Source organism: Cryptomeria japonica, chromosome 4 (genome assembly GCF_030272615.1).
Source record: "Cryptomeria japonica chromosome 4, Sugi_1.0, whole genome shotgun sequence".
NCBI lineage: Eukaryota > Viridiplantae > Streptophyta > Pinopsida > Cupressales > Cupressaceae > Cryptomeria > Cryptomeria japonica.
In genome coordinates, this window is record NC_081408.1 from 499,803,091 (window position 1) to 499,828,134 (window position 25,044).

General features: G+C 40.1%; 1 protein-coding gene across 2 annotated transcripts in view; it reads left to right on the top strand.

The window, feature by feature from the left end:
- LOC131060360 (uncharacterized) overlaps window positions 1-25,044 on the top strand; it is a 174,488-nt gene that overhangs the window by 54,942 nt on the left and 94,502 nt on the right. The gene's annotated exons all lie outside the window — the stretch shown is intronic.

The window sequence follows — 25,044 nt, forward strand, 5'->3', positions numbered from 1 at the left end:
GATACACGGTGATTTGGTTCAAGAGAGGATAAATTATCTTTGGGTACTTTATTTTAATGTTCTGTATATGATAAAACGTACACCAATAGATAACACATTAAATATGATTAAGTGGATGCTCCTTTCATGCTTTGAGTGTTTGTATAGACTAAGAATAAGTTGGGAAGGCTTGGCCATCCGTGGGGCATTGATCTAGCATGATCAAGTTTCCTTGTCCGTATGAGAGGACTACTTGGTTTCGCGTGAGCCATTCCTTTGAGCTATGCGATGACACTCACCACTCTTGCTCTCTATGTACTTAGCCCTGTAGATTTGAGTAGTGCCTTATGGAATTATTGTTGCCGAGTAATTGGTTATCTAATTGTGATCTATGCCGGATGGCAAGTTTGATGTTGCTCTTGATGGTGCCTCCTTGACTTCATTGTTGCCATATGAGGATGCTTCCTCCCTTTTGATATTGCTTATTATTGCTCGGGCACCGATTCTTATTTGAATGTTGCTTTATGTTGTAAATGATGCATTGTTGGTGTTCCAACCTTTTTGTGGCACTATGATTCTTCCTTTGTTGTTGTGCTTCATGTTGAGTGTTGCTCCATGTTTGCTCTTGTGTGAGCCTATTACTCCCCTTGCATGTGTGTATGATTGTTTGGGCTGTGTGAATATCTCCACAAGCACGGTGGGGTGGACCTATAGGTTCCACATGGTCAGGTGGCATTGCCAACCACCATTGGGGATCAAAGGACTTGGATCGTGAGTGGCTTGAAGAGTTCTTCTTCCTCAACATTAGTTCTTCTCCTTCATTCATTCCTTGCAAAGTTGTAATAATTGTAAAATGGTATTAAGCATTGCAATCATGGATGATTTGTATGTTGATCACTGCAAGAGAAGTTGAGTGTAATTTGTGACTTAATGTAATGAATTGATGTATCTTTACGTGGACTAGTGTTGGAATCGGCCATCAAGTATGATTTTGTATGTTTCTCAATTCATGGTATTTATATGGTTATCATAGGAACACTTCCATTGGTGCGTAAAATGATATAGATGTGTTTCTTATAGTTTTAGAGATTGATTTAGTCGTCTTGTATTGATTTAGCCTTAGTATGGTTGGGCCCTCTAGAGCCAATTTGGGCTTAACTGGAACCACCCGGTGAGTGTTTTTTTTGGAGTCTAATTGTAGATTTTGGTTGTGTTGGACTCTTTTGTGTCCATATGTGCCAGTTGTGGTTTGAGTTGTGGCAAAATGATTCCATCGAACTTGCCTTGTGTTGTAGGAGTTGTTCTGTGACCCAGTGTCACTCAACTTGACCCATTTTCGCACCATTTTGTCATTTTCTCCCAATTCTGAGAATGCATGCATTTTTCGATTTGACCAAGGGGTTTAGAGTGTCTGGGGCTTCGTACAGTTTGACTGGGAAGCTCTTTGATTTTGGACAAATGTGCATCTTAGGGATGTCAGTGCAAGTTCACCAGTCTGGAAGACTCCAATGCGTCCCAGGGACGCATGTGCGGGTCAAGGGCACTTGCGTTCCATGCTAGTGTCCTCTCAGGACACTTGTGAAGGTTCGTTCTAGTGTCCAAGACACTTGTGCAGGTTTTCTCTAATGTCCAAGACACTTGTGGAGGTTCGCTCCAGTGTCCAAGACACTTGTGTTGGTTTTCTCCAGTGTCCTTACATGTGCAAGTTTCTTGCCCGTTTGACCCTGTTTTCGATGCGTTGCAAAGGTAGCAACACCAGGAAACTCTTAGAGGGGTTTTGAGTGAGTTTGGATGGTGTCGGGGGCGTCCATTTGCAATTGGGGGTTCATCAGAGCCCATCCGTGACACCTAAGTCATAGCAGTTTGTCTTGTATGTTCTATCAAGCTTGACAACTTTGGGGATGGTCATGTGTGACCCTAAACACCTCTTAGACCCCGTCTTAAGGCTTGGGAGACCTTTCCCCTCCTTTGTTGGTAGTTTCGAGTTTTTAGGCTAATGCATGTGTGTTGTTGATTATTGGCAGTTTGATCTTATCTTGAGGATTGAGCTTTGTAATTATATATGTTATGCATGATGACACTTTATTACTTCAATTATTTTTTTCCATGCATTCCTTGTGTATTTTGCTCTTATCCTCTAGGGTTCCTTGGTGGGGCATTACATCTCTTCCTGAGTAGAAGACATGGGCTTCGACAAATCCACAAAATTGTGTTCTGTAATATCCCGGATATTTTTTTTTGTTTTTTAAGACCAATAATAATCATAAACCAACAGATAACCCGTTAAGGTTAGAAAGCATAAAATCAAAGCTTGCTGAAAAATGCAACCCTTCCACTTTCTGATCACCAAGTGCCCAATATGGGAAGGTGAGAGCATACGGTGAATAGGGGATCGTTAGATCTCAAATCTGCTGAAAAGATAAAGTGAATACAATACTGGGCGGCAAGCCAGCCCCTTCCGCTTATCCAACGGGAAAGCAAGAAACTTGGCGGTGAACCAGCCAAGAGAAACATACATCAGATACAAATCACTCAACTGCGATATTTCAGCGGGAGGATTGAATTACAAAAAACTCAACTCGACCACTTATGTAGCAGGAGTACCATTACAACGAATCATCACTCGACCGCTTATGCAGCGGGAGGACTGAATTACAATTTAACTGATATAGGCGGCAAGCCAACCTCTTCCACTTTTCAACGGGACGAGAGTTTACAAGCCAGAATGGGTTAGTAGTACTACTACTTAACCTTACAATAACAGAGAGAGTGAGAGTAGAATAGTAATGCCGAACATCAAAGATAATAAACATGAAATTATGCTAACATCAAAACTGTAGGCTGGAAATGCATAACCAGCAGCCTATGAACCCACTAAAACACTCATATCTCTCTCAATACTCACCCAATTCACCCCAAAACAGTTCTAAACCAACACTATACCAGCAACAATGAAAACAAACCCAAGGGAAGCTATCAAACACCCTCATTTATTTGGCACACATCCCAATGCACCTCCTAAACTCAGCGCCTAACCAAAGAATTTTGATTTGCATTATTAAATTACATACTCAATGCAAGGTGCCAAAAACTTACAGGATGAATCGCCAGTAGCAGGAAAGATGAATGAGCCGGTACCCAGAATGATAGAATTGCCTGGCCAAGAGGTATGAGCAAAATATAGTTTCAGCAACTCTGCGACCAGCAACCAGAAAACACTCCAATCCCACACAAAACACTACACAATCTGCAAAACTCACTCACCAACAGCACTGGAAATACAAGGACACAGCTAGGTACTATCTTCCAAGTACGAAACTGAGACTTAGCTAGGAAGCCACACTTTGAAGCTCAGATTTTCAATAGCCAATCCGGCAGCATAATGATGCAATTTTATAAGATACCAAAATGAGAGCCCAAGGCTCTTATATAACTTCTTACTCCACCAAATTCAAATGCAAATGCTCACAAATATGCCCAAATTCATCTTTCCCATTTGCATTTCATTTACCCAAGTGGACCCAAAGGTGGTGCCATACTTCAAGTCAAAAATCACACCTACCCAACAAGGACCACGATTTATGACTTAGCAAACTTTGTTGAATAAAATAACATCTCCCATTTTAAAATTGGCATCCCCTTTCCAGACATAAACAATTCGCCTAGCACTTAGGAGACATCATGTTACGCACAATTTCCAAAGTTCATTAATCAGTAGTAAAAATATTAAAATTAATTAAATATTAAACCTTAGGATAAGGAAATAATATTTAATTAAATCACTTATGACTCCAATACTGATTATTAACAAAAACTAGGATGACGCTGAGCAAGGAAGACCATTGAACTGCTGCAAGATCAGGACCTTGTCCACTGCCAAAAATAGAAACACTCCATACTGCCACTTACTAAAAATAGTAAGTCATGAACTACTACTCCGAAAAGCATGATCTTCGCACCCAGTGACAGAGCATGGAAAGCTCAGTAGGACAGTATCACCAAAACAGCCAACCCCTGAGTTACTAAAAATAGTAATTTCTCACCTCATCAATGTTTGACCCTAATTCTTCATTCCACATAGCCTACGGGTCTTAGGAATAGGCCAATGGACCACTGGAAGTACATCAACGAGAAGGGGACATTACATTTCGATCTTGGAGGACAAAACATCCGAAGAAGGGAAGAGACCCTTTTCTTAGATGCAAAAACGGTTCATCATCAGTGATTGTTGGAAAATTATTGTCATTGATATCAAAGGTCAAGGAAGGAGTTTGTAGTTGAATCTTGGTGGCCATACTTTGGAATAAATTTAATTTGACATAGATATTTGTGGTTCTCCTTTGGTTGACATCCCTCTTTGGAAGAAAAAAGAAAAATAATTTTTGCAATAAATTCTGCCTTGTGTGAGGCCAACCCTCCATGATTAACTCCTAATTTTGGGTTTTAAAATTGAAATTAAAATCATCTCTTGCTGGTGCCGACCTTTGATAAGGGGTCTTAAAAATAACAAAAAATAAGTAAACTTTTTGGGCTGATCTCATGGATTGTGGCAGCCATTTTGAGGGAAACAAATTCAAATTAAATATTTATTACCTGCTCTTCAGGCCATCCTTTTTTAAAGAAATGTAACTGTTGGTGAAGAGGCATTTGAAGGTGTACAACTAAGGATTCGTTGGAGGCTCATTACACAAGCATTTCATTGAATATCTTTCCTATTTTATGAGCAGATCTAGAGCAGAAAAAGAGCAGATTTATCAGTAAAAATCAGACTTTAAAGAGCATATTTATGAGCAAAAATCAGACATTCTTGGAGCAGATATAGAGCAGATTTGTGTGAAGATTCAATTCAGATTTATGAGCATTTATTGAAGATCATATGCAGATATGAGTTGGAGATTTGGGAGTAGAGCTTTAAGGCAGATTTTTGTCAAGAAGTGAGCAGATTTCTAAAGATGGTTTAGGGCAGATCCAAGTAGTCACAAACAAATTGTTTTACTATATTTTGAAGGTTGGTGCCTTTTTTTTGAGAGGCCGGGAGGTTGGTGCCTCTCATTCAAAGAGATTGGTGTCTCTTGTTGAGTCGGTGCTTAGTGGAGTGGATTGGTGCATCCTGTGGGTTGGTGCCTACGAAATTGTAACTAGATTCAAATATAAGCAATATTTGGCCATGGTTTTCTCCTGCAAGGGTTTCCACGTAAAATTGTGTGTGCATCTTGTGTTCTCTGTTGGTAGATTTTACTTTTGATTATTGCTTTTTGATTGCTAAAGTTGTAATAAGCGAAAAGTTGTAATGTATTGATTCAACCCCCCTCTCAGTATAATAGTGTGTTTCTTCACCACCTCCATAGACTCTGTAGAAAGCTTATTTGCCTTGAAACAAGCTTCCAAGAGGATATCCAGGAGTTTGTCCTCCTCTTCATCCAAATCATCCAAAAAAACCCCATTGCCATCCCGATCAAATGGTGAGAATCCGAAGGTCAACGAAGAAAAAGGACATTCGTCTTCTCCTTCCACCAAGCATTAGTCTGATCTCGATCCTCTTTGTTTGCGATAGCATCTTCATGGTCGCTGCAACTAGGGTTCTTACGATGTGACTCTTATCTTCGACAGATCCTCGTCGACCCATTCACCCTTCAAATCCCCAAGTAAGATCAGAATTAAAATCCTCATTTCCATGTCCGAGTCACCCTTCTCTTCATCAAAGTCTGCGACATAGGAGGATAAAGCCACACTAGATGCGGCTAGGGTTTGCACAAGACTTGCCCACATTGCTTTCGGTACCAGTTATTGATGTTATTCCTTCTCATCATCGGTTGTTGTTAATATGAAATCTACTATGTCATGACTGTTGTCTATCTAGCCCAAGTATACTTTTGCTTTTGCTACTCATGAATATGCAACCTTGTTGGTTTATTACTTTGATCTTGTTACTTGCTAGGTACATTTCATTTTTGCTGCTTTTGATTGTAATTTTATAAACCTATGTTTGTTAAGTGGAATTCAAAATAAATAATTCATGTGCATCGCTTGCAAACTACATTTTGCTAAACAAATGATCTAGAATTTTGCAAATTCCTAGGATATGTTAATACGAAACCAAAATGGAATTTTTTTTTTCATTCTTTTGTGTTGGTGGTTAAAGTTTTTAAATAATGATCCATCGGAAAATGGCTCTGCAACTTGCAAGCTTCGATCTCAAGGACTGTATGAGGTGGTCGGTCGCTCGTGTGCAGCTTGCCTCACATAGGCTTGAGGTTGGTTGGCCAAGTTTGCATTAATTGCTTAGCTTTGGTTGTTTATGGGCTCACCCCCGCTTGCAAATGGCACTTCACCGGATATTGTTGCGAGAGATGTTGGGCCCAAGACATTTAAATTGGCGATTGAAGGGAAGTCTGCTGTTCCAGAAGGCGCCAAATTTCTCACGAGAGAGGACCAACGAGATGATAGCAAGAATGGTGGAGGAGGAAGAGGTAAGGGGCTCTCTGCCGATTCTTTGATTGTTTTTCCTAATGCCCAAATGGCCAGTGTTATAGTTTCAGAAAAGAATGGCTTAGACAATTTGCAATTTTTTGGCAGCTTTGGACATTTCCAAGGTACCCCTCTAGGAATTACTTGAATTCTTTGGTTGCACAATGTGTGGGTGAAGAAACTAGGGTTCTCTTTTTCACTTTGTCGTATGATTCAAAGAGGGCTTTTTCTGATTTTCTTTAACAACCCTAGTAGTCAGTTAGAAGTGGTGAAAAAGCAATACTGGGCTATCGGGTCGAGTTGTTTCAGAGCCCTATCTTGGGACCCTATGACCAACTTTGGTGAAATACTGGCTTTGTCAAGCCCAGATGGATCACTATCAAGAACATTCCCTCTACTTGTGGAACGTTATCCCTAAAGCGATGGAACCTCTTGGGAGGGTGATTAGGGTGGATGAAACCTCCTCGCTCCTTTTGCATATGGATGTGTTTTTTAGGCACATGCGAACACAGAATAAAATATCCAAAAGTATCTTATCCTCTCTTGAACAAAATCTCTTGGATGCTGAAGATGAGCTTAAGGATCATTCGAGAAGACTCCAAGGTTCATGAATGTAGGGTCACTATGCGTGGATAAGCTCATTGGTTTGATGTGATTATGCTGGAATCACAAGGGGGCTTACATTGGAATGCTTGAATGCTTGATTTGCTGGAACTTGATCATCTGATGTTGCTATATGGTGATGCTCTTTGTCCTAAACTAGCTTGAATTGAAAAAAAGGGCAAAATGAAAGGGTTGAGAGAGTCTATTCTAAGACCTCGAATGTAAGAAGATAGTTGAATGATTAGCTAGAATCCTACTGGGCAAGGTCTCACCATCAAACTAAACAATTTGACACAAGCTCAGTGCAATCTTCTAAGGACGTTTCAAAGATGTTTAAATCATTACCATCAACATTGATCACCATTCAAGTTAATGCATAAGAAATGGATGTATAACGATTTGAAGTTAAGCTCATATCGCTCCAGTTGACTACGTAGGGCACGCTTACAATTAGCAAGAGGCTAGTGGTATGGACAAAATGAATTCCACACAAATTCATTCAACAATTTCTTCCATTCAATCTAATCAACATGAAAATAAATTGAGATGTAGAACCATGAGGCTTGTTGAAATAACAAATTTCACCATAACTTCAATGAAAAGAGTATCTCATTTACAAGTCATACCAACAATTCTTCCCTCTCCTAATCTACTTCTATTCTATTCTCTATTCTATTCTTATTCACTAATTATTAGCTACTCACTATTCTCTTCACTATTAACCAACTATTCTAACACTATTCACTATTAACCTTTACAAATGAAGAGCTTGAGCTTTATATAGGGAGCTCTTTTACAATGAACGGCCAGGATTGATTCTCCATCAATGGCCAAGATTTTACAATGAAATCCTAATTAAGGTTTGTTATAACAAACTTTCCTTAGCCAATGAGAAAATTACATTCAGTGAGTATGGTCCAATAGATATCGAGGGTAGGTACATCGGAGTTTGTGCATCCATGGGTGAGCTTGGTTCATTGAATCAAGACGCGTTGATGTGGACCTCTTTGATTGGTGGAGTAGCGACTGGGATGCCGCCTCAATCTTGCACTTTGTAGACTTGATTTGATTCATCACCATGAAAGGATGTTGAGAGATATATCTTGATACTCAACATTATTCAGTTGCTCAATATGATGATGATAATGAGAATTATTGATGTAGCTGGGCCCTTCTTCCACCATTGCTTGCTTGCGTTGGAGTGATTGTTTGACTTCTCCTTAACACTCCTTTGTTTTCTTCATGCCTTGGAGTGATTGTATGACTTCTCCTTAACACTCCTTTGATATCTTCATGCCTCCAGGGTGTGGTGAGAATCAAGATTCCTCTTAGGTATTTTGTGCTTGTGAATGAAGCGTTCCCTTTGCATGCTGGTGTAGATATATTCCTTGCAACTTGATCTTGATGTTGACATTTTCTCTTTAGGACACTTATTTTGATCTTCCTCCAACGCTATTCTCTCCATTTCTTTCCTCATTTTCTGCAAAATAAACAAATAAGCATCAACACATGATTTATAACCTTTTCATACTTCTATTTTGATCTGATCTCTCATTCTGATTTCATGTGATTTTTCACTAAATCTGATCAAAGGACTGACAATAATCAGTGAATTCACTGTCTGGAAGGTGAACTTAATATCCTAGGGCGAATCTGGGGTATCTTAATGATGAAATCTGCTGGTTGATAGGTCTCTTAACTGTGCAAATTTGCTCCAACCTGATGCTCCAATGATAAATTCGCCTTTTCAAAAACATCAGATCTGTATCTTTAATGTTTTATTTCACCCTTGCTGGAGCAATTCGCCTATATATTCTAATGAAATTCGCTTATGTGCTGATTGAAAATTGCTAATGCTTGATGAAGTTCGCTGTATGATTGGAGTAGTTCGCTGACCTGCTGATAAAGTTCGCTTTAGAGAGGAGTTGTGTTTTGAGTTGATGTTAAAATGATCCTTTTGACCTCTCTTATATGCGGTTTAGGGTAAAGATGTGACTCTTGGGTATAAGGCTGACTTGTTTTAATACAAACAAAAATAAATTGTCTTCCTTGATGCTGGCCGACTTAACAGATCAAACTTCTTCTTAGCAATTTGAATTTGAATTATGTATTAGCGCCAAAATGCTTGCCTTTGGGAATTTCGCTCTGGGTCCTTGGCAAGGTACACACATGATTTGCTCTAGGACCCTTGGAAGGACAAGACTCTTGATAAGAATTCTGCTCTCCGACCTTGGCAAAGACAAGACCTAAAACAAAATTCGCTCTCTATCCTTTGGAAGGATAGCACCTAAAATGAAATTCACTCAATGTCCCTTGGAAGGACAGGACCTAAAATGAAATTTCGCTTTTTGTCCTTTCTAAGTGTTGATGTGTTATTTATGCACATAATGTTTCAGAATAAAATACCAAGGTAATTTACCCTCTCTTGAGCAAAATCGCCTCAGATGCTAAGAATGAGATCAACTAAAATGATTCCAAGGTTTCTACATGTCAGGTCTTGACGAGTGGGTAACTCAATGGTCGATGTGAATTGCTGTGTTCACTTGGGGACTTACGCAAATGTTTGGATTATCATGAATGATGCGGAATAGGTGTGCTGACAAATTAAGATTTATCAATATGGCTCTGGATTTTACTTCTTACTAAAAAATGGGCAAAAGGAATAAGGGTCAAAAAATCTATTCTAAGCCTAGGAATGTGGGAAATGATGAATGGATCTAGTGGAATCAAACTAGGCGAGGTCTCACAAACAGGTATTGACACAAGTTTAGTGCAATCGTCTAAGGTATACTTAAAGATTTTCAGGCTATCCCCATCAATTGTTGACACCATCCAAGTTGATGCTTGTCAAAGGCTGCGTAATAGTTGAAGTTAAGCTTACTCAAATTTCTAGTTGACCACACAAGGCCCACTTACCAGCAACAAGAGGCTAGTGGTATGGATTAAGGATTCCACACAAATGAATTCAACAAATCTTTCACTCAATCTAACATACATGAAAATAAATTCGAATCTAAAATTCTAATCTAACTTGGAGGAATTGAGAACCATGAATGCAAACACAACACTTGAAGAGAAAAATCACCAACAATTGAACAATGATTATGATTCAAATAGCTGAAGCATATACCAACAATTCTACAAAAACTCTCCCTTACAAATGAGAGACAAGGAGGCATATATAGAGTCTCTTACAAAATGGATGACCCAGATTGATCCAAGATCAACGATCGAGATCATGCCAACAAAACCCTAGAATTGCCCTAATTAGGGTTTACATAAAAAATGGCACCACCTACATATGGCCCAATAAAAAGATACCTAGTCATCAAATAGGGAATCTTCTAGAAGATTCCTCCCTGCATTTCTCTCTCCTAGCATACTCCAAGAATCTAGCCAATACTGAATCTAACTTCTCCATGGAAATGCTAGGCAAGGTATCCTGCTCTAAATCAATCACGTCCAATGAATCCGAGCAAGCATCCAAACTCAAAGTGTTCTCCTATTTTGGCATGAGCTTCTGCGAACTATGAACATGAATCAACAAAGAGACCAGGTCATCTATTTGACTCTTCTTCAAAGAGTCCAACTGCCAAAAATACATAAATTTCATCTTGTCTCTTAATTCGGCTAAGTGTAAACCACTTGCATCACTAACATCGACACCCAATAATTCCTCAATCGAGGCAAGGATCTTCATCCAAATGTCCTGAATCAATCCTTCCATCTCCATACAACCCGACTGGGCGTTCTCATAAGTTGATTTCTTCACGACTAATGAACAATACCAGGCATGGAAATCGTATTTGTGTCCACTGTGTACAATGTTCTCACTGACCAAGGTGGAATTAGGAATCTTCTTCAAAGCCCGGAGGCGTGGAATAGTCTTCTCTTGGATAGGCTGGAATTCTTCCCAAACTCCCTCCAAATACTGGATTATGAATGCGAGCCCTGTTGTCCTATCATATGCATGGACAAACTGAGTAAGGAAATCATCTGCCTGCTTTCTTGTATTCTCAAACCACTTTTCCACCTCTGAGAGTGTACTTCTTGCTGCCTCATAGTGTGAATGCATCCCATGGTCAACTGCAATGGGGGAAATAAGGGTGGGATTTTCACGCCTTATCCTTGCAATATACTCTCTAAGTCTGATATTCTCTTCTTTGTACCTTTCTTTCTTCGCAATCTCTCTGTCTAACCTTGCATCAATTGCCTTGAGGTTTTCACCAACCTCTTGAAATTCTTGCTTTTTCGATGTACGACCAAGGGCAACTGAAGTGATCTGGAAATCCATAGGAGCAGCAATGTTCGCTGTCACGCCTGCAATAGGAACAACAATCTGTGCAATCTGCATTCCTGTCTCATCTCTAGCTATGTGCGACAAAATCTCCACTCTCTTGGGTTCTTTCTCCTCAACACTCTTAGCTAGGTGGTCATCAATGTCATCAATAGGCTGTACCTCTATCATTTTCTTACTTTTCTCCATACTTCTCATCAACCATTTAGGAATAGCGGCCATCTCCATACCATCATCGAGACATACTTCTCGATCAAGTCCTCTCAATGCCGAGATAACATCATCATCATCATCATCAGAATTATTCCTGGTCCAATCATATACCTCATTTTCCAAACTAACTTCCAAAAGGACAGTAGGGGATCCTGGCTGATCATCACTCTCATTCGGAGGCGCAGATGTCGCTGTGGCATGTAACTCCTGAGTATTCCCTGGTTGGATCACTGTGTTGGAACACTGCTGGGTTTCCTTCTTCTGCTCTGTTACTTCAATCACTTTGATTGATGAGACACTGAGAGGTGGTGAAGGAATGATAGGTGGAGGAATGATAGTCTTCTGTTTCTTCTTCACCTCCTCAATCTTCTTCCCTCTGGCCTTGATTTCTCCTGGTGTGTTGTTCCTTCTCTTGGGAGCTTGACTCTCTTCGTCTGCATGAATCCTGACATCACTGACAGTCCTTTCATCATCCTCAGAAGTAGACTCTTTCGACTTCGTCGTTTCATAAGTGAAGGGAACACCCATATCAATTAATTTATTCATCTGTATATCTATCCATGCACGGAAGAAACTCAAGACCTCTCTCATCAATACATTCAGGTCAATCTCTTCTGACTCTGACCAATTAGGCAATAGGATTGCCTTCTTCATTTCACTCTCATACCGTGGATGCGTATGATCTCTGTTATCTAACACTTGATCAGGAATGAGGAAAAGTCCACACTTCCTCATGAAATCCACTGACATTCTGGGCCACATTCTTCTCTTCACTGCTTGCTTGTCCATTAGGTTGGCCCAATAATCTTCTATGTCAACTTTGTGAATGAAATTCTCTCCCCTGATCCTTCCAACTTTCTTGTCTGAATCAAATCTTTCTCTTTTCTTATATGTAGCAAATCGATAGAATGCAAGCTCCTCACTCGTAGTGCTGGCGGCTATGGCAGACTGAAAAACCTCTGACGTCTTCCCAACTGAAATAGGGAATGTCATGCTTGTCCTATGCTTCTCTCTTTGAATGACATCGAACTCTAGAATCTGTCTCACCACTTCCAACAAGATCATTCTGTCGGTCGGATACCTAGGAAGTTTGTAAGGTTCAGATTGAAACCCATGAATCCTAAGGTACGTGAAAGTGGGAAACTAAATATACCACGATCCATCTTTCTCTATTAACTCTGTTGCCTCCTTGGACAATCTTCTTTGAATTCCGCCTTGCAACATCCGTGTGATGTACATAGTGAATGCATCATTCACTCTCTTATAGTCTTCAATTCTATACATGCTCAGCTGGGGGTAGCATTCATGACTCCTGAATTGTCCTTGCCCATTCCTGACTTCACCTTTGCATATTAATCCTCTGTATGAAACAACCCGTGCAAGCAGGTATACCAGGTAAGAAGTCATGGCGAAAGACTTGGATCGCTCTACATTCCTCAACTGAAAGTCCTAATTGTCACTTATAATCTTAGAACAATTTACTAATGTTCCTCTAAGACAATCCTGGATGAAGTAGAACATCCATCCATCGAATATTGCTCGCTGCGACATCCCCATCACTCTGTTGTGTAGGAATATTAAGTCGCTATACTCCTCTTGAAGTCTATGCACATGAGAGTTTTGGGAGCTTTGGAATGATGAGACCTAGGCTCAATCATCCACTCTTTGTTTATCAAATTCTTGCATACACCCATCTTCTTCGTGTATCTTTTTGTATATTCATCCTCGGTCACATCCCTCATGTCTGTTCCGCGTGGAATTCCAAACACCTCCGCAATAACATCCTCAGCAAGGTAGGCAATAACAACACCCTTAGGAGTCTTGATCATTCGCGTGAGCAGATCATAACATCGTGCACACTCCAGGATAAGCTCACTGCAGTGTATGGACTGTGGAAATCCAGCGGCATAAAAAATATCACTCTTCTTAATGTTTGAATATGCTGGGGAAAGAACTTGATGTCTGACTCCGAACATCCGTTGTCGCATCTGATCCAAGTCTAGGAAATGCATGTTTGTATCTGTGATCTCCTTGCATCTGGATGAAATCCTGGGCTCTGGATAGAATCCAGTCTCCAGCATCTTCAGTAGTTCTTTCCTTTCCTTAAATCCGGACTTCGACATTGTACTTGTATGAAGCTTGAAGTTAGACTTAGGAAAATAAATAATGCTCTTGATAAAATTCCCAACTTTCTAAAGATTTTAGCTAATTAGAGCATGAAGTCAGGAAAATAATCCATGCTCTTGGTAGATTTTGACAATTAGATTCAAAGTATGACAACGCTAGGGCATGAAAACCTTTGATAAAATTCATCAATACCTCCTTATTCTTAGAAAATATGCAAGCTAAAATGCAAAGGAGTATACCGGATCAACGATGACTAAGGAAAGGTGTGAAAGGTTGTGTTTTCACACAAAGTATGTCTGAAGACACCTTCCGTAGTCAACAATGGAGGTCAACAAATCTGAAGACAACCTGAAAATCAGACTTTTAAAACATGTTGTAATCCTTCAAAAATATGCATAACTTGATAAAAATTAGTTTTGATGATGAAAACAATCATATCCAGGAATGTAAGTGTGGCTGGTAAAAAATAAATTTCTGAGGACAAGTCTGAAAATTAATTACTTTAGACTTACCGGCACCTTGCAAAGTAGTGAAAAATCCCTGAAAATGATAGAAAATAACTAAGGAATCAGCTCCAAGCAAAATCGCCAAAGTGGTTAGGTGGCTGGAAATGAAGATTTCTGAGAACAACTGCCTACAATGGAGTTTTCAGACCTGCAACAGCGATAAAATGGTCTGAAAAATTCATTAAAACTCCACAAAACACCTCCAAATGCAAATCGCCTAAGTTGGAATTGGCTGGGCAATAAAAATTAAAGTCTGAAAATTAAGTATGTAGCCAATAATGGAGGTCCAAATCTGAAGACAACCTCAGATCTGAAACAAATCAGCGAGCTGGGAATGATGGCAGCCACCAAGTGTGAAGGAAATCGCCCAAACAATGCCACAAAACACCTCCAAATGCAAATCGAAATTTCCCAGCTATGGTGCCATTTTAAAATTCTGAAAATGTCTTCAATGGCAGCAACAATGGAGGTCTGGAACAAGAAGCAGCAATGGAGGAAAAAATATTGCCAAACTCTCAAGCACTAAAAATCGCCACCTTTTACCAAAAATCACCAAACTTGGAAAAATCGCCAAATTTGGAAAAGATTGCCAAATCTGAAAATGGTCTTCAATGGCAGCAAGGGAATGGATAACCAAGCTGGAAAAAATGGAGGAGGAAAGAATCCTCAACCCAACACTTCACTTTAACACACAGCCAAAATTTGTCAATGAGGTAGAAAAATCACCTTTCATGGAGACACGTGGAGACTCCTCTCTTATACTTGCTTTTGCCTCTCACTTTCACCACACAAGCAATGTGGGATAAAACACTTGGTTATATACTTGTTTGGTAGAAAGCAACTTGCTTCTAGAAGGTTAAAATATTAAATGCTTATTGCAAGTTATTTAATTTTTTTGCTTTTAAAATTTTAAATGATCATTAATCATCATTTAAAAACAATTAAAAATGGGGCTCATTTATTAAATATTTCAATTTTAAGTCCAAATTGAGCCTCTAGGGGAAAATCGACCTAAGGTAGGATTAAAAAATCCCTTTAAAACCATTTAAAATGTCAAAATAATCCCCACAAGGGAAAATCGATCTTAGATTGGACAAAAATCCATACAAAACTTCATCAAAATGCATACAAAACATTCCAGGGGAAAATCGATGGAAGTCTGGACAAGGAATCCACACTCCAAATTCACTTTATTTGCAAAAAACAATCCCTGGTGGAAAATCGACCTCAGTCTGGATGAAAATCCAGACTTAAAACTCAAAAAATTACTCTCAGTGGAAAATTGACTTGGGTATGGATTGAGAGTCTGCACAAAAATCCGCACTAACTTGTCATAAAACATCCTGGTGGAAAATTGACCCAGGCATGGAATCATCCTCAACGTTGTCCGCACTATAGTCTGCACTCCAGGTGGAAAATCGATGGCAGTTTGGAAAAATCTTTACACTAAGCCAAATTTTAGCACTTCCAGGGGAAAATCGATCCAAGCATAGATAAACAGTGATGGAAAATCATAGCCAATATGGATTTCAGGGGAAACCCATGTGTAGTGTGGATTTTGAGTGGGGGAAAAGGGTGGGTAGTCTGGAATATGAGGGGAAAGGCACCTCTAGCATGGAATTTGACCTTCTAACCCTTGGAATATGAATCTCCTTTAAGAATTTGGCATTTTAACCACTCAAAATCACTTAGAAACTTCAAAATTAGATTGGACTTAGGCAAATTTTCCAAAAGATGAGTGAAATGCTAGGAAATTATCGGGATAAAGTACGAAATCAATTTAAATAATACCTTAGGAGCGAGAAAACAACTCCAAAAAGGTCTGGGAATACCTTGGCACTTTAAAATCACTGATGCGTTAACGCTCAAAAGGTTAACACTTAGACAAAATTTAGGATCATTAAAATATCAACGTTTGCAACTTGATCCTATAACCTCAAAAACCCTAGACGACACTAGGCATGATCAAAACTCCGAGACTCGGGCACGGGAAACGCAAAATTGCCCACTAAGCAGCCAAAACCCTAACCTAACAACGCAACAAGCCGGAAAAGAGGGGGTCCCCGTTAGCAATGGGGCGACGTGTGAAAAAGTTTACAACACTAAGGTACGTGACCTTGTATTAAAATTCGCTCCAAGACCTTCGAGAGGTACATCAATTGGAAATAATTCACTCTAGGACCTTGGTAGGGACATGATGAAATTCGCTTTCTGACCTTGGCAAGGACAGGACCTAAAATAAAATTTGCTCTCTGTCCTAGCAAGGACATGACTCAAAAATGGAAATCGCTCTATGTCCTCTACAAGGACAAGGTCAAGAGAAGGAAGTTCGCTCTATGTCCTTTGGAAGGACAAGGTCTTGGTAAACAAAATTATTGCTTTTGATCTTCACTTGGACAAATTCGTTTTTTGATCATTGCTTGGTACATCATTTGAAGAAGAATTCGCTCTGGACCCTTAGCAAGGACAAGGTCAAGTAAGAAATTCGCTCTATGACCTTAGAAAGGACAGGGTCAAGTAAGAAATTTCGCTCCATGACCTCTCCAAGGACATGGTCTAAAAGATTCGCTCCATGTTCTTCCCAAGGACAAGGTCTATAAGATTCACTCCATGTTGAAGCAAGGTACATATCTCTTGATAAAAATTTTCGCCCAAAGCTTTGAGCAAGGTACATGGTTAAGTGAAGAAGTTCGCTCAATGTCCTTTGGAAGGACAAGGTCAAGGTGAAGAGTTCGCTCTATGTCCTTTGGAAGGACAAGGTCAAGGTTCGCTCTAGGACCTCTCCAAGGACATGGCTTGAAAATCGCTCTTGGACCTCTCCACGGACAAGGCTTACTAGTTTTGATGTCAAATCTCAACAAGGTACATGCTTGAACAAATTCACCTAACTTAGCAAAATTTCGCTCTGGACCCTTAGGAAGGTACATCAATAAGTCTAAGTTCGCACTATGTCCTTCAGAAGGTACACACATGTTTTGGACCAAACTCGCTCTAAGACTTCTCTAAGGACATGACTTTGGAAATCTTCTTTCACTTGGTTGGTTTTGAGTTCAAGTTTTCCAATCTTTCCACATAAAAGCACCATCAATTCGACCCTTAAAAACACCTATGGAGGAAATTTGCTCTGGGACCTTGGCAAGGACATGACCTTGGTGAAATTTCACTCTAGAACCTTTGCAAGGTACGGGAGTCTATGTCCTTAGCAAGGTACGAGGTCAAGGTACTTGGGCAAATTTCGCTCCAGGGAGGGAGCAAGGTACACATCCTTAGGTAAGATTCAAATCATTGATGTCACAGTTTGTTTAATCTTAAAATCATTTTTGCAACACTTGATGTCCTACTTCACTCCACTCATGAGACCAACCTGACATAATGTCTCTCTAGCTACCTGAGAAACTCTATTCCTTCAATGCACAGATTAATAGCAAAGACTCTAAGACAACCTAGAAAGCAAAAAGTGGGGGGTCCCCATTTGCAATGGGGCGATGTGTGAAAACCTCACATCAGGATGCTCGTATGTTGGTGGCCTTAAATCCTGGATAGGACTTTCCGAAAGATCTCAAAATTGAACTCATCAATGAATCTATTTCTTGACCTATTGAATTTTTAGGAGGCATTAATGCCTGTTTTCTCTGCAAGAAGGAAGTGCACATAAGGAAAAATTGTCCTCTTATTAAGAAGCATGCCAAAAATGATACTCCCAGCAAGTCGCCTCTGAACTCCATTTGGCCTCCCTCTGCTCCTATGTCGGGTGGCCCTCCTCCCCCTTTGAATCTGCATTCCCCTTCTCCATCTCCTTCTGGAGCTAATCTTATTCCTCAGGGTCCCCCTCGATGGTTGAGTCTGTGATTCCCTCTGCTCCCTTGCAGATCTCTAATATTGACTCCCCTGTTATTGAGAAACTTGATGCGCTTAGTGTTGAGATTAGAAGAGCAACTCGTCCTGAACACTGCTCTTTACTGCCTCCCACCCCTTCGGCTGGGGCCATGGAATCTCCAAAAAAGGGGAAGCTTAATGCTCAACAGATCATTCTGGAAAAGTTAAGAAACTGAATGAAACCCGAAATAGGGTCCAACAGATAGTAAATTCTGGAATGAAGATTAAGGGTGCTTGCACTCCCAATATCAAGAGACCCCCTCTAATGTGAAGGACAATCCTCCAAAGACTTGCTTGCCCACCACATGCGACTCCCTTGCTACAATAGTTAAGGAAGGGCCTGATGCACAACCCTTTGGGTGCTTTAAGGGAGGCTCTCCGAAAAAGAGTAAACCTGATAAACAAGAGGCTGATAATAATTCTAAGATTGATTTCATGGATTCATCACACCTTGCATCCTGCACCCCTCCTTTTAGTTATGGCCTGAGAGCCAATAGGGGTAAGGAAGTGCCTCCCTTGAGCATTGGGGCTTCAATTGAAGAGGTTACTGGTGATAGCATGGAGGTGGACATGGGTAGTGTAGGTTTGAATGAGGAGAAAGCGGCCAAGTGGGCCATTGTCCCCTTTAAAGGAGATCAAGGTGAAAGCCTTGTTGATGTGGCAATGGAAAAGTTTGGAATCAATAAAGCTGCTAAGAAAAAGAGATCTAAAAATCATAAGAAAGCTAAAAAACCTGAAAATACCTCCCACCTGGGTGCTGATCAGCCCTTTGAATTCAAAAGAAAGAGAGTGAGGCCTAGTACGTCAATTGCTCTACAATCATCTAATAATGCCCCCCTAGGGCAACTACCCAAGTGTTATGGCAGTTTTAAATTCCCTGTGGAAACTAATCCCTAAGTACTCCTATGGATCTAAACATTGCTTCATGGAATGTAAGGGGGTTGGAGACCCCAGTTTGGAAGTACGTGGTGAATAGATTTCTTAAATCTGTATAAAAAACATTGATCTTCTTCTCCAAGGGCTTAAGGCTATGGATTTTTGGCTTGATATTAACTTGAAATGTATTTGGAGGGAGGCTGAATTTTTTACCACTAAACACACCAAGGGTATGTTACAAGTGTGGTTGCCATTGCACCAAAAGATCGACTTGTTAATGCCTAATACAACCACTAGACTTATAGAATCCACAAGAGGTGGTTAAGCCATGTCACAAACCTGAGCGCTACACTGCACAACACAAGGAGACCAAGGGCGCGCACCTTGCAACAATCCCCCCCCAGCGCAAGCAAGGGGTTTGAACCTGTGACCAAGCTCTGATACCACTTGTTACAAGTGCGGTTGTCGTTGCACCAAAAGATCGACCTGTTAATGCCCGATACAACCACTAGACTTATAGAATCCACAAGAGGCGGTTAAGCCATGTCACAAACCCAAGTGCTGCGCTGCACAACACAAGGAGACCAAGGGCACACACCTTGCAACAGGGTAAATGGGGTGCTGCTATTCTCCTCAATTTCAGATGGTCCAAATTTGTCTCTGGATGGGGATGCTCTCCTTGTAATAGGCTGGTGAGGGTTATTTTGAAAACCAATGATGTGGAATTTGGTATATGCTCCATCTATGCTTCTAATGACTATAAGGACAAGATTGAACTATGGAATTGGATGTCTGAGTTGGAAGATAATCCTTGGATTGTTGGTAGAGATTTCAACATGGTGGAGGGATCTAGGGATAAATTAGGTGGTAGTAGGGTTGAATGGAAAGGGGAGGAATGTTTTTTTTTGGAATAGAATGGTGGGGAAGCTTGGACTTATTGATCCCCTTGCAAGTTGTAATAGAGAAGACCAAAATATTTGGTTCACTTGGTGTAATTATCAAAGAGGCAACAAGAGGATCTACTGCAGGCTTGATAGGTTTTACTTTAAAAAAGATTTTTTCAAAATCCTCAAGAACTAGGAGGGGTCATTCGTGAGAGTCACTCCCTATACTCTCTCGGACCATCATCCTATCCTGGCTCAATTTTCTTATAGTAACCTCCCCCCTAGGAGATTTTGCCTTAATGATAATTTTGCTCTCAATTCTAGCTTGCTAGAAGAGGAAGAATTGTTGCAGGCTTCCTTCATTATCAGTCAGTTTAATGAACATGTTAATAACTGCAACAGCCCCATTCAGGAGTGGTCCCAAAATGTTCATAGTTGGAAGACCTTATTTCAAACAGTAGGGAGAAAGGTGGCCAAAGTTGGCAGGAGAATGGAGACTCATGCTCACCACACCCTCCAAAGAGCAGAAGAGGTAGTTCAGCATAATCCTCATGATGTAGAGGCTCAGAAGGCTATCTGTTTGGCTAAGGACTCCTTGAGGAGGATTCAGAATAAATAAATACAGGGAGCAAGAACCAGAGCAAGAATCAATTGGTTGGAACAAGGGGATAAGGTTTCCAAATATTTCTTCCAATTGCTCAAAGCCAAAGAAGCCAAAATTGGTATTGACAACATTTGCAAAAATGGTTCAATTTTATCTAATCAGACTAGCATTCTGAGAGCTTTTGCCCATTTTTATCAGAACCTCTTCTCTTTGGAGGATAATCTGATGGAGAAAGCTAGGGCTAGGGACTATATCAAAGGAATCATTCCTAAGAAGTTAAACGGATAGGATGCCATGCTGATGGATAAGGAGCTCTCTTTAGAGGAAATTAAGGCCCTAAGCAATGGTAAAGCCCCAAGACCAGATGGATTGTCGGCTGAATTCTACAAAGGATGCATTGATTGGATTGGGGGAGATCTGTTGCAGGTGTATCAAGAGGCTATTGCTAAAGGTACTTTAGGGGATGAGATTAATAAAGGGCTCATTATATTGATTCCGTAGGAGGGAGATAGAACCCAAATAAAAAATTGGAGGTCCATTACTCTATTGAATGTATCATACAAGATCTTGGCCAAAGTAATCAGCCCTACTGAGACCGGATTTGTCAAGGGAAGATATATTTTAGAGAACCTACTCTCATGTTGGGAAGCCATGCATTGGGCTAAGGAGTCTAAACAAGACACCGCTCTTCTATTGTTAGACTTTGAGAAAGCTTATGACATAATAGAGTGGAGTTTTGTAGCAATGATGATGGAAAGCTTTGGTTTCGCTGATCACTTTTGTAAAATGGTGAATGTCTTGATGAAAGATGCTAAGGCATGTGTAAAGATTAATGGCAGTAAGTTTGAATACTTTGATCTTTCTAGGTCTATCAAGTAGGGGTGTCCTCTAACACCTGCTCTCTTTGTCATCTCTGCGGATGCCTTATACTACTTAATGAGAGATTGCGGGTCCTCTAATAAAGTTCAGGGTCTCACCCTACCCAATGGCGAGGATCTCTCCATCATTCGATTTGTAGATGATACAACCATCCTCACAAAGCTTGATCAAGATAATATGGACACTCTCATGTCAAAGCTGGACATATTTTGTGAAGCTTCTGGGAGCAAGATTTCACGGCCTAAATCAGTTTTGTTAGGCTGGGAAGCTCACCCACCTTATTGGTGCAGCAAATATTCGGTCTCTTGGGGAGGACCAAACCACTTACTAAGATACTTAGGGATTCCCTTTGCCATCGAGCCAAATTTGAAAGCAACGTGGGTATGGATCGAAGAGAAGATTGACGAGAAGCTGGGAAAATAGAACAAGCATTTCCTATCACTAGCAGGGAGGGTGCAGATATGTCAAAAGATCCTCTCCTCTTATAATATCTATTATACCTCTGCTTGGCTTTTCAGTAACTATCAGTTTTGTCACATCTAGAAACAAATTAGGGACTTTTTGTGGTCTGATGGAAAAGGGGGAAAAAAGAAGCCTGCTGTGAAGTGGCAATGGTGTATCTTAAGTAAGGAGGCGGGGGGCCTTGGCCTTAAAGACTTGAGGTGGCAGGGCATCTCTTTGGCATCAAAATGGATCTTTAAATCATTGCAAGGGAACGATCCTTGGAAGGTCCTAGTTAGACATAATCTGGCTCGATCCACTCCTAAGAAAGGTTCGGTGTGGAAAGGACTTCCACTCCGTGACATTGTTGCAGGGCACTTTGACATTAGGCCTTCAGGATCCACTGTGTTTAGATCAATATGGAAGGCTTGGGAGGTTGTGAGGAAGCAAATCTCCAATAATGGTGTATGTGGAATAAATGGGGAGATATGTGGTGAACATTCAGTTTGGTGGAATTTGAGGTACAATGACAAACCCCTTGCTCTGTTGCAATGATGCTCAACCAAAGTTTGGGCTTCAAAAGGCATTAATATCCTGGTTGATATCTTCCATGACGGCCATCTTATAAGCTGGAATGGTCTCATGGTTAACTTTTAGGTTCCCTCCTCCCATCGCAGAACCTACACCATTCTTAGAGATGCTTGTTCCCCTTTCAACCTGCCTAAGCCTTGCCACTCTGATGAGTCCGGATTTCTCTCGTTCCAGTGGCCTAATGGTTCCTTTCTGCCTAAAGTCAAAGCCAAGTCTGTTTGTGCTGTCCTCACCAATGATAACTCCATCCTCTCCCATACTGAATCTTGCTGGGGTTTGGGTCAAGATCTCGTGTTCTGGCAGAGGGCCTTTGCCAATCTGTGGAAGAGACCTAATGAGCTTCAGAAAAAAGCCTTCTGCCGGTTATTTTTGATGCATAAGCTTCCCATTAGAAAGCCCGATGGTGATATATCTATTTGTTCTTGTTGTAAGATGCCTGAAACTTTCAAGCACATCTTTTTTGACTGTTTATTTGCTAAGGAAGTCTGGAATATCTTTGGTATTTCTATTGGTTCTAACATAGTGATTTCTGAGGTAGTTACTGGGTGTGTTCAAAGCCTCACAAAAGCTGCAAATTTGTTTTGGTCTATTTTTTCTCTTGAAGTTCTATGGCTTATTCGGACTTTTAGGAATGACAATCTTTTTAATGGCAGAGATAGATCCCTTACTGAGTCTCTGAGGAGACTCATTGTGTATAAAATTGACATGCAGGTTACAGTGACTATGCGATTTGCCTGGAGGAAGTTTGAAAAGTTCCTACAGATGGCCATACCAGAATCTTCACATGGGAAGTTTCGCATGGATTCTCATGGAGCAGGACCTTTGAGGAAAGATCTCCATTCGAAGGACTGGCGAACTTTATGAGGGACTTGCAGGCACAGCAGAACAAAAACGGACAGGAACCTATGCTAGACATGCCAGTTGTAGTCCCGGTGATACATCCCTAGGTTGATCCTATATTATGGGGCAGAGAGCTGAGATGGAATGAAGGTCCACAAGGATGGACAGCTTGGGTAGATATTGTGGGGCAGATATTATTTTCTGATTTTGTATATGATGTATATGCTCAGCCGGGGGTTGCTCTTTTTGTATTTCCTCATACTTTATGTAGCCACCGATTTTGATGCTGTTGTATATGCCTTACAGTGGGGTGGGATACTGACCATTCTCTGACTTTTTGCCCTCGTGGGCTTTTGAGACTCTTTTACTGTGCTGTTATGCTGTAATGGTTCTGACTTATATTTAATAGAAAAAAAATTTAAATAATGAAATGCTTTAGCCTTTAATAAAAAGGTTTTAATTTTTTTTAAGTTTTATTTTGAATTTTTTATTTGTTTGGACTATGAAACTTGTTGTTCAATGTTTGTTTTCCAAACTTGTTGTCTTAGTGATTACAATGACAGTTTTAGCTACATGAGCCAACCTCACTTCAAGATTGACCCTCCTTTCACGTTTGTGGAGGCATTTAGAAATGATAGAGCAGATTATAGTTGTTGGAACATACATTTGGACATGTGGTGGGTGTGGTCAAAGTTTTACTAGTTGAGTTAAAGTCCATTTGTGTGGTATTCCTGGGATGGGAATCAAAGCTTGTCTAGGAAAGAATGGTGTATGTGTAAAATAATAGAATATATCAAAGATTGGGAGGAAGGAGATGCAATAGTTGTCCTTAGAATAGGTTATCCTCTGAACAGAGGAAGGGTGTCACAGAGACCTCTTGCTTCCCCATCTTGTAGAGTGATTCTTGAAATTGTGTTGGGGATGCTCTTAGTTCTTCTAATCTACCTACATCATCTAATGTCAATGATGATGATGGTGGTGGTGGTGCTCTTGATGAAGACCCCAGTGACACTGATTAGTAATTATTGGATTCTATTAACATTGAATAATGAATATCCCTTATGACTTTTGAGTTTGATAAATTGACATCAATTTAGTAGATTGTATTTGTAATATTATGGTAGTCTTGCGTAGCATATGCATGTTATGTGGTATCCTAAACTTAATTCCTATTTTCATAATGTAAATATGTATGTATATTTATGATTTTTTATATATTTTTTTGTAATTATTTTTGCCATACCTGCATATCGTGTCCAGTTTTGATTCATTTCCTTAGGTCCTAATAAATGTTTTTCACTTGAATACTGACCCTGGAGACTTATGAGTCCCAAATGTGGGTCCAGTAGGTCTGCAATTATAAGCTGTAGCCTCGCTGAGGTTGGCTTGGACTAGGACTCAACAAGAGTCAACACTATGCTGAAAGACATTGGATTTGTTCCCATAAAGATTTATTATTGAACCATAGAAAAATTATATTTATCATTTTATGATTGGTCATGTGGTTGTTATATATGATTTTTAATAGTAATATTTTTATGCTTACACATGCATGATATAATATTTAATCATGTCTGGGAATAACACTTACTGGCACTTGTCTGGAGATAAGAATTAGTAGGTATTGTTTGCGAGGAGAATGCAACATACAACTGTCCTTGTTTTGGTCTCTATAGTTGCTCTCTTAAAGGATTCCGATGTTATTTTCCATTGTTTGAACATTCCAAGTGCCAATAATTGTCTGGTCTTCCTCATGTACTTGTTGTTGTGCTTAATTCTTACATTGCCCTTTGTGTGTCTAATTTATGGTGATGAGCCTTTTATATCCCTTATTTCTCACCCACTGCATTAGTGGTTCTA